Genomic DNA, 15,069 nt, shown 5'->3' with positions numbered 1-15,069 from the left:
AAAAAAAAAAAAAAAAAAAAAAAAAAAAAAAAATACCATGCGAAGAGAGAAGATAAAAGTGTCTAAGAAAGGTTTGGCGAGGGCATCAGGGAATCTTTTAGCCCAATATGGCTAAGAAAGGAGCCTGTGTCTTCCACACAAAAGTCTGACTTAGTATTTAGTTTGTGGCTTCTACACAAATTCAGCAATGGACTTCAAACCATAGCAGCTGAGGGCCTTAGTCAACCACATTTCCCTAGCGAGAGGTCTATGAGATGTAATCTATGGTCTCTGGACTTGTTGTAACCAGTAAAAAGTAGAAGTAAAGTTGTACAGTATCCAAGGCTTGGCCTTCAGAGACTTGTGGCTTCACTTTCATTCTCTCACTTGGGCTACTGTGGAAGCCACTTTCGTGACTGTGAAGATGAAAGCACCAAGAAAGGGAATGTAGGATATCCAGCCTCAAGCCAGCACCAACTGTAGATATAGGTAATCCTCTGGATTACCTCAGTGGGGGACTTACCTGACCAACCCACAGAATGGTAATAAAGATGTCATCATCAAGGTAAACCGCTAAGCCCCAGCGTGATACGTAGCAACAATTAACGAAAGCAAACATAAAAGTGACAACCACATGGGTGACCCAGACTCAAGACATGTCCAACCTGTGACCATATAACTACCAAAAGATCTAGGCATGGTGGCACATGCCTGTAGTCCCAGCACTCTGGGAGGCCGAGGCAGGAAGATCATAAGTTTGAACCCAGTCTGGCAACTTAGAATCTTAGTGAGACTTTGCCCCAAAATAAAAACTAAAAAAGCCTTGGATATAGCTCAGTGGTAAGGCCCTATGCTCAGTCCCCAGTACCACAGAAATAATAAATAAATGGCAAGCATCAGCAGCCTAAGAAGGATACTGCTTTGTTTCTGACAGCAACTCCCAGATCCCCGAGAAGAAAGCATCGTCAGTCTCGAGTATTTCGGGACAATTTACATGCACCGTTCCTTTAACAGGTCTATACCAGGCTCATCTCAAGCAGCAGTTTTCAACTTTGTTCATATGTTGAGGCCACTGTAAAAACACACTGATGGAGTTTATTAGAGGCTGCGGCCTGGGCATCCAGATCTCTTATAATCTCCCCAGCGACTCTCCAGCGCTGTCCAAGTTGAGACTTACTGACTCCAATACTTTCCAACCACCCACCTTTCCAGACCAAGTGTGAGCAGAACTGTGCTTCAGGAGACTCCAGCGTGTGCCTGGCCTGCTTTCTGCTCCTTCTCTGCACTTGGGAGGGCACAGCAGGTGCTCTTCTTGGCTCCCCTCCGCTTTCTGTAAACATCTAGCACACGTTCCTCCCTTTGCTTTCCAAGGCCCTGGCACAGACACCCACACTACATAGCTGGGAGGACCAAGTTCCTTTAGGGGCATCGGGTGCTCAGTGACGTGGCTAGACGAATCGTGACCCTCCTCGGTGGATACTGCTGGCTTCGTAACCTTTGCAACTCACGTCCCTTCAGTTTCCTCGTCTCTGGAATAGAAGCTCTGGCCTTCTGCCATTGTATTAGTTTTCAACATTTATCACCTGGTTTCTTTTATTTGCTTCTTGCTTTGGTTTCTCGGATAGAGAAGGAAGTCGACAATATTAAAACACTAGGTTTGCTTGGCTTTGTGAGAATACCAGAAACCAAAGCCACTTTCATCAAAATTCTGTATGGATATTAAGTATATTCTAGGTTGGATTTATTGTCAACCTCAGGGAAGAACTGGAAATATAAAATGTGTGCTCGGTGCCAGAAGATATATGGAAAGCAATTATATGGGAAGTCTGAAATGCTCTGTTCTCAGAATCTTTCCACTATCAATTTGCAAATGACTTCTACTGCCTAGCAAAGCCATGGGTCTGTTTTCTTATACGTGTTTATCTACATTAAAATAAGCCTTTGTTTAACTCATAAAGCTATGTACTGCTAGGAGATTAAAAACTAGTGCTTGTTGAATATCTACAGAGTTTATAAGAAGTCATGTGGGAGCATAACTAGAGAATAAAGGATTCTAAGTAACCTAAGAAATAACCATTTGCAAGTAAGAAGGCTACACAGCATCCTCAACAAGAAAACATTTCTAATAGAAAAGCTATTCTTTATCCTTAAAAAGCTTCCCTCCTCCATGATGCCAGATCCCTTGGGACACATTAAAGTAATTTCAGGGTATGTCCACAGTAAATATATAGATATGTGGCTAGACCTGTGTCCCTGAGAGGACAAGGGTTTCATTAGGAAAGAGTGGAGTCTCACTCATTTCTCTGACCTTTGCCATAGGCCCCAGATTGGAAGAAAGAAAAAAGATATGAGTTGACTGCCAGCCCTTGTCAGGGTGGGATGGAAACCAAGAAAGTCAAGATCTGAAATTAGAAATAACCCTGGACTTGGTTGCACAAGAGTACAGAAGAGCTGTACCCGGCTGGCTTAGCTCCTAGCCTACTCTGTGGGGGTCTGAAAACCTGCTAGACTTGTTTGCACTGGCAAGCAGGACATTGGAGCCAGCTCCTTACAAGGGACTTGGCGACCTTAGGATCTTAGGTAGTGCATCATGCACATAAAGTGAACAAAGAGCCAAAGAATATAGTGACAGAGGTGGAGGGAAGCCATGCCACTCTTAAATAATCATCCAAACAGAAACAAAACCACTCAGACCAAAGGAAATTCTTTTAGTTTGATTATGCAATCACTTACCAGGAACTCTTAGCTCTTCAAATTCTGCTGAGCAAATGCTACAATGTCTGACCTTATTAGCAGTGCCCTTATTTCTTCTTTTTTTTTCTTCAGATTCAAAGGAATAATTTCGATATAAATACAGGTCTTTCTCACAAGTTGGCTTTTAATCAGCTGAAGCCATATTAAAAAGCACAGCTTGTAGTAAGAACTGGTTCAGGGAATTAACATGAGGATTTTTCTATAAAGAAGATCTTGTAAATTTGCTCTGTCTGCATGCATTTTTTTTAAGTCTATTGGGCTGGGGATTCAGCTCAGTGGCACTGCACATGCCTCTCAAGTGCAAGATCCTGAGTTCTATCCCCAGGACAAAAAAAAAATCTATTGATCAAAAGTCGTTATATAGCACCTGAAAATGATTAAAGTCATTTGGAATAGAAAGTTTATCATAAAATCTTCATATCAATGCTAAAATGACCTATTTACTCCTTTGTTTGGAGTGTAATGTTTCCTGTTTCATTTTCAGCATATTCTGTGATAAAGTAGAATCTGGCGATCATTTACCATTAGTATTTCCTATACAAGTTCCTAAAGTAAGTATGTAAGTGTCGAAGCACTGTAGTTTGGATCGTCAGTGTCCCCCAAAGGTCCATGTGATAATGGCTTTGTCTACAGTGCGTTGCTATTGGTGGGGGTGGCACCTTTAAGAAATAGGACCTATGAAGCATCACAAGTTCAAAGCCAGCCTGAGCAACTTAGCAAAACCCTGTCTCAAACATTTATAAAAAGGGTTAGGGATATACCTTAGAGATATTGTCTAATCTACCATGTACAAAGCCAAACCAAACAAATGCACATACACCAAGAAGTAGGGTGTAATGGGAAAACTTCAAGGCATCAGGGATTTGTGGGACCCTGGCCCTTAGCACTTTCTCTTTTTTTTTTTTGCTCCCTGATTATGAGGAAAGTTGTTTTGCTTCAACCATGATGTGCTGCCTCACAACAGCCAAAAAGCAACAGCGCTGACTGCTTGTGGATGGAAACCTCCAGGACTGTGAGTCGAAAGAAACCTTATGGTTTTTGTATAAAATGGAATACTACTCAGCCATAAAGAAAGAGAAATTAGATTCACTCATAGGAAAATGGATACATATTGAGGATATACTCCTAAGTGAAATAAATAAATAATGAGATATGACCATGTGAAATAGGAAGAAAAGGGCTAAAGGTGTAGGGAAAGTGGGAAGGGTAGGTGAAAGGTAATTAGGGAGAAGAAAAATATGAGAAAATGAAAAAATGGAAATAAAGTGTTTGTAAATGGGGAGGGGAGGAGGGGGTGAAGGGAGGGCAGGGACAAGGGGAAAAAAGGAGAACCAAGACCTGTCATGTAAAGGTACAAGATCCCAATGATGAATGTAACTGTACTGTGTACCTAAAATGTACCAATAAACTCAATGAGAAGAAAAAGGAAGAAACCTTGGGATTGGATTCTCATGGAACCAGAGATGAATATTTCTTGAAGGGAAGTTGAGCAAATATGTCTTTCATGCAGGAATCTCTTATTTTTTCTTGGGCTGATAATTGCTGCAATGAGTAATAAGTATTCAGTGTAGATTCAAAATTATGATTAAATACCCAGAAAGACACATAGACTCAGGTGGGGGAATCCATTCTAAATGAATGGTGATGATTTAGGCACCTGGCTTCCAGTGTGTGTTCACTCAGTCACTGTGGCTATCATAGTACAGAATGTGAGCTCTGATATCAATAGGAATTAGATGGGAATCGGCGCTGTCACCCTCCGGTTCTGTGAAGATGTCATGTTCCCTTTCTGAATTCAGTTACCTCACCTTAAAATGGGGAATTAACTGTCCCTACTACACAGTTCCCTTGTGAAGATTACCCAAATTAAGGTCGAGAAAGTACTTAGCACAGTTCTTGGTGCCTGGTAGGTACAAGATAAATCCATGTAGTATCTGTCATATGTTTAGTGCCGAAGATTGTGATTCCTGCTCTGAGGGAAACGTGAAGTATTTTGTCAGGAAAAAGACCTAAGGACATCACCATGTCCTAGGATGTGTTACCATAATTACTACAGCATCTAGAGTGGGGGCAGACATCATCAGGAACACATTCTGGGGATAATTTGGCTTTTGCTAGGCCTGGGAGCCTGAGTAGGACTTAACAGGCCTGTGAGTGTATAGGCACTGAGGCCAGTATGGTCTTCTGAGGGCAGTGTCCGTGTCATTTGAGGGCCTTGTGGGATGCAAAGCTTTCAGCCCTACCAAAGATATTCAACCTCCTGTTTGTTGGAACACGGGCCTCCTGGTGCTAACACTAGGGAAAACACAGGCACATGGAGTGTGTTGGTCACTGGAGCCCTGAACCTGCTGACTCAGCAACCTTGGAGTCCAGCCCAGAATCTACGTTTCAGAGAGCTCTCCTGGAGCTTCTTGGAGCTCAGAGTGGGAAAAGGCTACTGCACTGCCTGGTGTGGGCCCTTCATTCTAAAAGCTGCATCCTGGTCACCTCTTGCACTAGGGACAGACACCTCAGGGGAGGACTTGATGTCTCGCAGATGGGTTCAGGCTGGGCTGAGAGGGCAGTGGGATGAGAATGCTCTGTGCCCTTTACCACTTATCAGCACAGTGTGAGGGTCAGTTTCCTTTCAGGGGTGTTGGGAGAGACAGGAGGATGCGAATGAGGAGGGAAGAAAGGGATGCTCTGAGATATCACAGGCTCAGCCTATTGTTTGTCTGCGGATTTGCTACTGTGAGACAGGACTCAATTGTGTCAGTGCCACAGAAACCACATTTTGTGCAGCCTGCCCTTTTTTTGACAGATTTACTCAAACACAGAAAAAAAACCTGCTTTTCCTTTTTCTACACTGGTCTCAAGGACCATAATGCTAAGGGAAATAACTCAGACACAGAAGGTTAAGTATTACGTGGTTTTTCTTATATGAAGCACAGATAATTTAAAAAGCAAAGTAAAAGATAGACAATAGGAAACAGGTAAACCATTCGGAGGTGGGAAGAGGATCTATGGATGGAGCGGGGGAGGAGGAACTCAAAAGGATTGAGATACAATGTGTATATATACTAACTCCCCATCATGAATACGTTCACTCTGTGTTGCAAATACGTACTCCTAAAAATAGAAACATTCAGGAAAAATTGCATTTCTACTTAACATGTAAAAAAAGAATCCCATGTGGGCTTAGTCCAGGGTTGCTCAGCACTGACATGGGGCTGAATAAGCAGTGTTTCAGGATCCTGTCCCGTGCCCTGTAGGATGTTTAGCAGTGTCCCCAGCCTCTACCCACTTAGTGCCACCTAGTGCAGTAGCTCCTTCTTAGTCGTGACGAGCAAAACTGTCTCCAGAGATTGACAAAGATCCCTTGGGGACAGGTGGGAAGCATAGCTGAACCTGCCTGCCCACAGTAGAGAGGAGGGGCTCTGTTTGCTGAACACATAGTGGGGATGAGACTGTTTAGAGTAGGATGTTTTCAGCCCAGTGATCTCAGCTGCACACTATACACAACTCTGTGTTTTATATCTGAACCAAATTTCTTTCTTGAGACTCCCTCCACTCACAAATCAGTGGAGGGAAAACTGTCCAATCAGATCTTTAGATCCTTCTCAATCAATTCACCTCTTGTAGTCTTTCCTTTTGCTCACATTCCAAAAGAAGGAAGAAGGTGCAGGGCAGGGTGAGGTCTGACCTGAGGTTGTCATCTACCTGTAATGGTTTCCACATGCTGTCCTGCTTCCAGCCATTGTGTGGTGGGGTCATCTCTTCTGTGGTGACTGCTGAAATGCCCAGATTCTTTTCTGCATTTCTCAGTACAGCTGGCCCTCCAGGTCTGTGGGTTCTGCATCCATGGGTCCAACCAACTGAAGGTCAGCATTTTTCTAGAAAAAGATTTGTATCCTTAGTGAATATGTACAGGTTTATAAATTGCTATTATTCCTGAAATAATACAGTAGAACAAGTATGCATACAGTTTTTACATTTTCTTAGTTTTTATCAGCAACCTAGAGATGATTTGGAGGATGCACACATAGGTTCTATGCAAATACTCCATCTTTTTAGATAAGGGATGAAAGCATCCTCAGGTTTTTGCATCTGGGGTGTCCTGGCACAAATCCCTTATGGTTACCAAGTGAGGACTGCACTGTTTCAGCCTGTTTTTCTCCTGTAGTTTCTCATAGCCCCTTACTGCCCCATTGATTTACCTCTGTACTGTGGCACTGCATTAACTTTCTTGTTATTTCCACCCAGAGCAAATGGAAGTCAATCTTCTTTCCCCTACTTGTTCCAAGTTGCAGTTTTGTTCTATCCTATTCTGTGCCATTCCTTTTATACCACAATAACATGCTAGGAGTGCCCAGACCAATGGGACAGCCATTGGCCACATGTGACTGTCAAACACTTGAAATGCGGCTCATCCAAAAAGAGATGGCTACCAGTATAAAACACAAAGCTCAAAGCTTAAAAATTATTAGTAATTTTAATATTGAACAAAAGATAATATTTTGGATATATTGTGTTAAATAAAACACATGACAAATTAACTTCACCCTTAAGGGGTAGGTAGGTACAGGGACTGGTCGTTCTGAGTATTCTATTCTGCTGGTGGTAATGGATTCCTTCAGGGAGAGGCAAATGATTCAAGCTCAACTAATCAGTGTCAGTATTGGAATTTTTGCTGTACTTTTTGGAGGGGGATGTTCTCTTTCTGCTGAGGTTATCAGATAAAAACAAGCACAGAGTGAATCAGATATTTACAATGATAGAAGGTGGCTACTCTTCAGCTTTACATTTCCAGCTGGTATCTGTCCAGGGCACATGTTGTCACCATGCTGGGAGAGACTGGTTTGAGATGAAAGCTCAGAGCCCAAGCAAAATGATGGAGAAAGACGGCTTCCTTGTACTGTCTAAGAGCCAGGAATTGGAGCAGTTCATCTCTTCAGGCCTGGCCTTGGAAACTGACAGTACCGTTTCTACTGTGGTTTATCAGTAAAAATAGTATCAGTTGGCCATCTTCAATCTACCAAAATGACATGGGGGTGGGGGACGTGGACTAACACGGGTCTCACAGGCATCAAGATGGGACCCTGACACTTAGGAAGACAGAGGCAACTACACCTTTCCCCTTCAACTTTGCGTCCCAAATGGTGTTTACCAAGGTTATATATTTTCAAATCATGAAGGAAATACTGAGCGTATATAGTATATTAGAGCAGGAGAACTTGGGAGTATCATCACGTGTGCGCTCCATCTATAATGACCTTTTAAAACTATCTTTAATTCAGACATTTCAATTAACGTTTATTGTTAGTAGGACTCAATGGTCAAATCCTCATCAGCCATTTGTCCACAGCTGTACCCTGCTGGGATGCCTCAGAACACAATTCCCATCTGCTGTTCTTACCACACATCGGAATTACTCCAAATGACTGAACTCTTCCTTCTCCCATTGGACAGCAGTAAACACAAAAAATGTGCCTGTTTAATTAAAAATGAAGTTTTTTATGATGGTTAAAAAAAAGAGTAATAATAATAATAATAATAATAATAATAATAATAATAATAATAAACCTACTCCTGCCACATTTTACTAGCTCCAGGAAAGGAAATAAAGGCTTTAAATATAGCATATCTTCTAAACTTCAGAACAACCCAATGAAAGAATAATTATTAATTGATTTATTAAACAAGTAGTCATTGACCATTAGATGCCCTCATTATGATGTTGCTTGAGCACCTGGACCCACCAGCAGTTAAAATCAAGACCGCCCTGAACTTCTCAGTCCTACAGGCCAATAAATTCTACTTTTAATTAAGACAGTTGATATCGTGTCTCTGTCACTTGCAGTGAATATGTCTGGCAAACACCGGCAAGCCCTTGAACCCACAAATTGAGGATCCTCACAGGTGTTTTGCTTTTTTTCCTATTACATAACAGGATAAAACAGGCAAACATAAGAATCACAAATCTCATAGAACTAATTTTTTCAAGACTTGGCTGTTGACAGTGGGATCCAAACAGTTCAATGGTATTGATATTAAAATCATGTGGCCTCTCTGACCTAGGCCCTAAAGATACAACAGTGGCCAGGTGTGGTGGTGCCCAGCTACAATCCCAGCATGTGCGGGGGGTGGGGGGCATGAGGTTCATCAAGAATTCAAGGCCAGCCTGGACTGCATGAGCCAGAGTCTGTCTCAAAAAAAAAAAAAAGAAAGAAAGAAAAAGAATATAGTTGTGTACAAGACAGTTGTGTTCGTATCTCTCAGGGAAATTATGTTTTTTTCTGGTTGGGAAAGATGATAAAAAAATAAGGAACAAAACCAGACAAATCAGGTAAAGATAAATGCTACAGTGAAAATGCAGGTGCATGACATGGTACCAAGTGTGTGGAAAGTCGAGTGGAAGTAGAAGAGCAGTGGCAAAGCTACTTACTTTAGTCTAGGTTGGAGATTCTGGTAAGCTTGTTCAGAGGTGGTGGCACAAAAACAGGAAAGAGCATCCCCAGAAGCCACATAGGACATTGTAAGGCACGACTCAGCAACCCCCATTCAAAAAAGTTAATGCATGTGACATTCTCTGATGTTGCTGAATGCAAAAGCACGCAGGGGATCCAAAACATATTCAGAACATTACTTAAAGGAGAAGCATAGAATTACCAAGCCTAGGTGGGAGACTGGGTGAAGAATCAATGGATTAGGTCTTTGGTGGTGCTGAGATTGAAAGGATAACTTTGGGTAAGCAAGTTCAGAATTTAGTTTTAGACCTAAGTTGAGATATCTATTAGACATTCAAGTTAATATCAAGAAGACTTGAAGTTAGAGTTAAGGCTAAGATTTGCTATTTGAAGGGAAGTCATTGATAAATGACCTGGTTTACATGGAAGAAAAAATGTCTGGGCATAGATAAGAAAAGTTTGATAACATGGAGGAGGGCCAAGGTAGTCTCTCAGATATCCAAACATTTCAAGAGTCTCTCTAGTCAAATCAGGATGGTAGTGATAGAGGAATAGGGTCAAAAGCTTAGTGGAACACATATGAGGATGTAATGTATGAAGAGACTGAAGCCCAATTCTTTGGGAAAAGGCTGGATTGTTCAAAAAGTGATGTTGATATAATCAGTTAATAACGAGAAAAAACAACATAAACAAAATTAGTCTCCTATCTTGCACATTTTACCAAAACAACAACAACAACAACAAAAACAAAAAAACTCCACCAGACGGATTAAAATATTTAAATGTTACAAACTAGCAAAAGTAGTGGCAGGGAAGCCTATGATACTGTATTACAGTTTAGAAATGGGGACATCTCACCAAAATAGGAACTCTGGAAGCTATGCAAGAAAATAGTGACATTGGGCTATGTGAAAATACTTTATATGGCAAAATACTCCATTAAATATTAAAGGACAAACTGTATTTGCATGTTTTTGATTCAGATGATGAAGAGTGATGTGTCATACTGAAGAGTTCAGGGATTGTTAAGAGATAAATGACCCTATTTTACAAGATGAGAAAAGGCTAAGAATGGACAATTCAGAGTGGCAAATGCAAATGCTGAGCAATGTACAAATTCTTAACAATCAGGAAAAGGAAATAACACTTTAATATTGGTCTATTCCCTTCAGACTGCCAAAAGTTAACGAGCGATGATATTTATTGCTGATGGGGAAGTTGGGATATAGGTATTCATATTGTTTTGTAGAAACTGAGATCATCTTAGCTTTTTGTAGAAAGGAATCCGGCCACATCTATTAAAATGAAAAATGTATGTATCCTTTAATACATCAGTCTCATTCCTATGAATGGAACCCACAGAAATAAAAACAGTAGAATATGACGATTAATACGATGAGATGCTGTTACAGACTTGTTTTTAGAATTCAAACAGTAACAAAAAAATGAATACTCTCAAAGGGAAAAAGTTGAATAATATAAAATTTTCCCATCATGGAATATTGCGCAGCCATTAAAAGAATCAGAGGTAAACAAGTTTACTTAAAAAGTTTCCAAAAACATGTTCTTGAGAAAACAAAATAAGGATTCCCCATTCATCCTTCCTTATGATTATTAAAGCATAAAAGAGTAGAGAAGAGTACATATGTATTGGGTGGTCAACACTGACTTCTTTGTGAGGAGAATGATGTCAGTGGAGTGGGAAACTTCAGCACAAATGAAAACAAGCAAAATAAACATCTCCAGACTTCTTATCTCAAAGATTTCTATTTCTTAAATTATTGAGATCCTCAAAACTCAAGAGAAGTCAGGCTCAAAAGCAAACAATAGTAATTCCTGCCTACTCTCAGTCATGTGTATTTAAAGGCTGACTTCATTGTCTACAATTCTAGTCTTTTCAGTGGAAGTTATACAGTAAACAATTTCTGGGCTTCAGGCAGGGAATATTTTGCAGCAACATGTTGACATGTTGATTGCCTCAGGAAAATAGATATTGAGTATAAACGGCCATGATTATTACTCATTATTACTCAGCCAGAAGTGATGGGAAACAGCTACACATGCAGTAGGAGAGGATTTAAAGAATTTAAGAGAATATGTTAGACTTAGAGAATTGAATGAAGAGTTGGGAACTTGTTGGGCTCAAAGAAGTGAATTAGAAAATTTTGAATCATCTAGACCAAGCTGAAGCAGATCTGGGTGTGGCAAAGCTGATTGGGAAGTGTGACCAGATTCCAGGATACGTGGGCCAATTAAGTCTCAGGACCCCGTATGTAGAAGTTCTCACAGGTTCCCACGAGACATGGGTGACACAAAAGGACACAGATGTCATGAAGAGGTAGCTACTGTGCCTCTTCCCGAAATCCTACCACATCCCCAAAGGTACACTTTTATTTTTGCTTTTAAATTTCTCTTCTCCTTTGTTCAGTTTAAGTTTTCTCTGCAGAACCAATTTCTCCCTTACCACCTACCCTCAATTTTTAGAATAAACTTTGGCACCATTTTTGGTTTGTTTCATTTTTTTGTTTGTTTGTTTCAGATGAGGAAAAACTTGGTAATGTTTAATTCGCAAGTCATTTTTAAAAGAAGGTACTCATAAGACATCCTATTTGGGATACGGATGAAGCCCCACTGACAAGTGATCTGCTTAACAATGGATACTTACATGTAGATTTAAAAGTTTATGACACAATAACTCAAACAGCATACCCTCATATTTTCTGTATATTTTCTCATTTTTCTTTTAAAAAATCTGGCTCATAACCCAACAAAAATCACAAATGTAGTTTGGAAAATGCTGATACAGAACAGCAGACGTGACGGTGCTATTTAAGCTTTGTGAAAATCTCCAAGGTCACATAGGTACTCCAGTTACTTGTTAACACTCTAAATTGATACATTTATAAAAGATCCAGTATCTTTCTAGCCCTCTGCTCTGCATCCACCCCTGAATTCAGATTTAGACAAAGAGCAGAAGAGCAGACATTATCTCTAAAAGGGCCACTCAAACTCGCTTCCTAAATTAGGTATTCATTTGCAGCTTATTGGTTTTTCACTTTTACTGTGAAAAACTTTTCTTTCATCTCAAATGAATTCCTCTTGTTTTTTTTTTAATTCAACTCCCTAAAATGTGCAAAGTATAGCAGCACTCACAAGAAAACCTCTACCTGTAATACATTAATTGAAAGAAAGGATAAGACAGCAAGAGTTGGAAGGGAGGAAGACAGGAGGTGTCCAGGCAGCAGAGAAAGATGGGCCCCGGAAGAAATGAGATGGTTTCTCAGAAAAGATGTGATCAGAAAAGAAATGACCTAACTTTCCCGGGGGTGAGAGACGGCCTCCTGGAAGAGGGAACAACACGCACTGGGCACAGCGGGGAGGAGAAGAGGACAGTGCACCGTCTGGAGCTCTGAGACAAGGATGAGTTAACAATGAGCAGAAGGGAGAGTCTGTGAAAGGTCTGCTGTGTACGTGCACAGCTTTGAGACACTGCGGTGTCTTTGTGCTCTTGCTGGGAACCAGGAAGGGATGGTTTAGATTTCAGGGTCTGTCTTAATTCTTTGCAACAGATTATAGCTCTGTCTACACTGTGAAACTGACTTGCTATCTGAACCCTCAATGCCTGGTACTGGGGCTGGCATAGATTCAGCTAACGAGACAAATACCAGACAATGAACTCACTGGTGTAGCCCCACACTTGGCAGGTATCTGTGATCCAGGTCTCGTCTGGGCTCTAATCTGCAAGCGCAGGGCAGTGGAATTGTGCAATTTCTGAAGGATTTAGGAAAAGAAATGTTCTTTTTTATGAAGAAATCTTTTCAGAATTCCTCCTCCTTGGGAAGTTGTTTCAAATAAATTCATAATTTAAAATTATTCTTATCCTACCCCTAGGTCCTAAAGATAAGGAAAAGAGAAATAGTATATAGAAGTATAAAACTAATTGACTCATCTGTTTTAAGAGTTTTCACCAGGTGCTGATGCTTAATAACAGCTTCTGTTTTATGACTGTTAATATCTTCTGATAAGTATGATGATCATCAAAGAAATAAATGAATATTAGAGTTGGGTGAACACTTTGAATTTATCCTGGTCTGTCTCTTTCAGTGAGGTCTAAAAGCTCTATGTGGGCCGGGGATTTAGCTCAGTGGTTCCACCACCTGCCTCGCATGCACGAGGACCCGAGTTCAATCCCCAGTACAAAAAAACAAAAAAGTGCTCATAAAAGCTCTATGAATTACCCCCAAATGATTTTCTATTTGACAATTAAATCAATCAACAGCTATTACTGAAAGCAATGCATCTTTTGGTGTAAGTCCCTGTAATTTCTTAAAAATGGGAATGTGTATTCTTATAATAAAATGTGCATAGTTACACCTATATTTTCCTATCCTGCTTTTTTTGCATAATGTGTTTGAGGTATCCTCCCCAAATCTTTGTTATTTATATATGGTGATGGGACATAGGCAATCTGGTTGATTGTAGGAGTATCATGGGGTGTATTTATACAGACTAAGATGGCTATGCCTCACTTAGGAATGTAATCTTCTGAAACCAGTATGCAATATGCTGTATGACATTGACCAAAACATCTTTATGTGGCAAAATGATAATTTTTTGGACCTGTTCTCTGTTTTGAGGTTTTGTTGTTATTAGAAATACAATCTTATCTGTAAATGATAGGGTTTATGCCGGATAGTTTTTTTTTTTTTCTCTATTGGGGATTGAGCTCAGGACCTTGCACTTGCCAGGCAGGCTCGGCACCACTGAGCTACATCCCTGGCTCCCCGATAATTTTGTATGAGAATTATTGGTTTGATTGGCTACTTTCAATGCTTCTGATATATGCTACCAAGTTGACCAGGCATGGAAATTTGCTTTAAACTGTTTCAAAATTTTTGAAATCTTAGCAGTTTAAGACCTAACAAATCAGTTATTCTAGTTAATTTGGAGTTCAAATTTGCTCGTTTTACTAATTTAAAATATCTGATAATTATCATACAACCGTTTGAGAAGCCAAGAGGTTTTATTCTCAAGATGTAAATGAATCTTCAGAGCTATGTGAGACACTGGTGACTAAAATGGCCAAAGTTCAAATTAGAAATGTCCAGGAGTTTTCCTACAGGGGTCGCTGTAACTGTCAGCTTGTGCCCGGGGCCAAAACTCGAATCAAACGTTGAAGAATGTGTGCAGGTTCATTTGTAGTGCCTGATTCGTCTGCATTTAAACTGTAAAATAAAACCTTTCTGCTATGTAGCATCACCACGCCAAGCTCTCTATATAATGAGACACTACTCCACTCAGACGCTTGAACTGATAAAATAGGTGCCACTCAGATTTAAGGCACTTCACGCTCTTTACAGCGGAAGCATCAGCTAATTGCCCAGCTCCATAAAAAGTGTGCATGGCATATGCCAACTTGAGAAGGAAAGAATATTCCTTGCTGTGGCCAACAGGACACTCCACCTTCCCTTTCTGCTTTCCTTACTTAAAATGTACGCAGACCAAAAAAAAAAAAAAAAAAAAAAAAAAATGTTGAAAGCAGAAACTATGCAGCCAATTTAATAGACGTGAAAGCACTCTATTGCCATTTGAATTGCAAAGCTGTGCTTTTCATTTTCTCTGCTTAAAAAAAAAAAAAAATCAAGGCTGCTCAAGCATGATCCCGAAGTTCTAGGAGCTGGGCCAATGAAGTTTCAGGGCTGGGGCAGGGAACTTGCCAGGTGTGCCCAGGACGTGCCAGCTCTTTCTGCAAAGCGGGAGTCGTTCCCATCATAAAATGCAAAGCAGCTGCCATTTCCCACCGGCGCCGTCCCCAGTGTCGCTCATTCGGTGTTTAGGCAGGGCCGGAGGATACTTACCCTCCGCTCTCGGACTTGTCTTAGGACTGACC

The 15,069-nt window shown here is 40.6% G+C and overlaps 1 long non-coding RNA gene across 4 annotated transcripts in view; it reads right to left on the bottom strand.

Moving 5' to 3' along the window:
- Positions 1–15,069, bottom strand: part of LOC109118595 — a 38,345-nt gene extending 23,276 nt beyond the window's left edge. For 3 of the 4 annotated variants that reach the window (XR_002025955.2, XR_004514898.1, XR_002025953.1), the window contains exons 1-3: positions 15,038–15,068; positions 8,129–8,202; positions 6,433–6,605 (exon numbers count right to left, since the gene is read on the bottom strand). This is a non-coding gene — a long non-coding RNA (uncharacterized LOC109118595). Of the gene's footprint in view, positions 1–6,432; positions 6,606–8,128; positions 8,203–15,037 lie in introns of all 4 variants that reach the window. The other variant, XR_004514899.1, reaches the window with a different exon arrangement.

The sequence above is a fragment of the Fukomys damarensis genome, unplaced genomic scaffold (genome assembly GCF_012274545.1).
Source record: "Fukomys damarensis isolate Sample0158 unplaced genomic scaffold, DMR_v1.0_HiC HiC_scaffold_31, whole genome shotgun sequence".
Taxonomy (NCBI): domain Eukaryota; kingdom Metazoa; phylum Chordata; class Mammalia; order Rodentia; family Bathyergidae; genus Fukomys; species Fukomys damarensis.
This window is presented reverse-complemented; position numbering and strand designations above follow the sequence as displayed.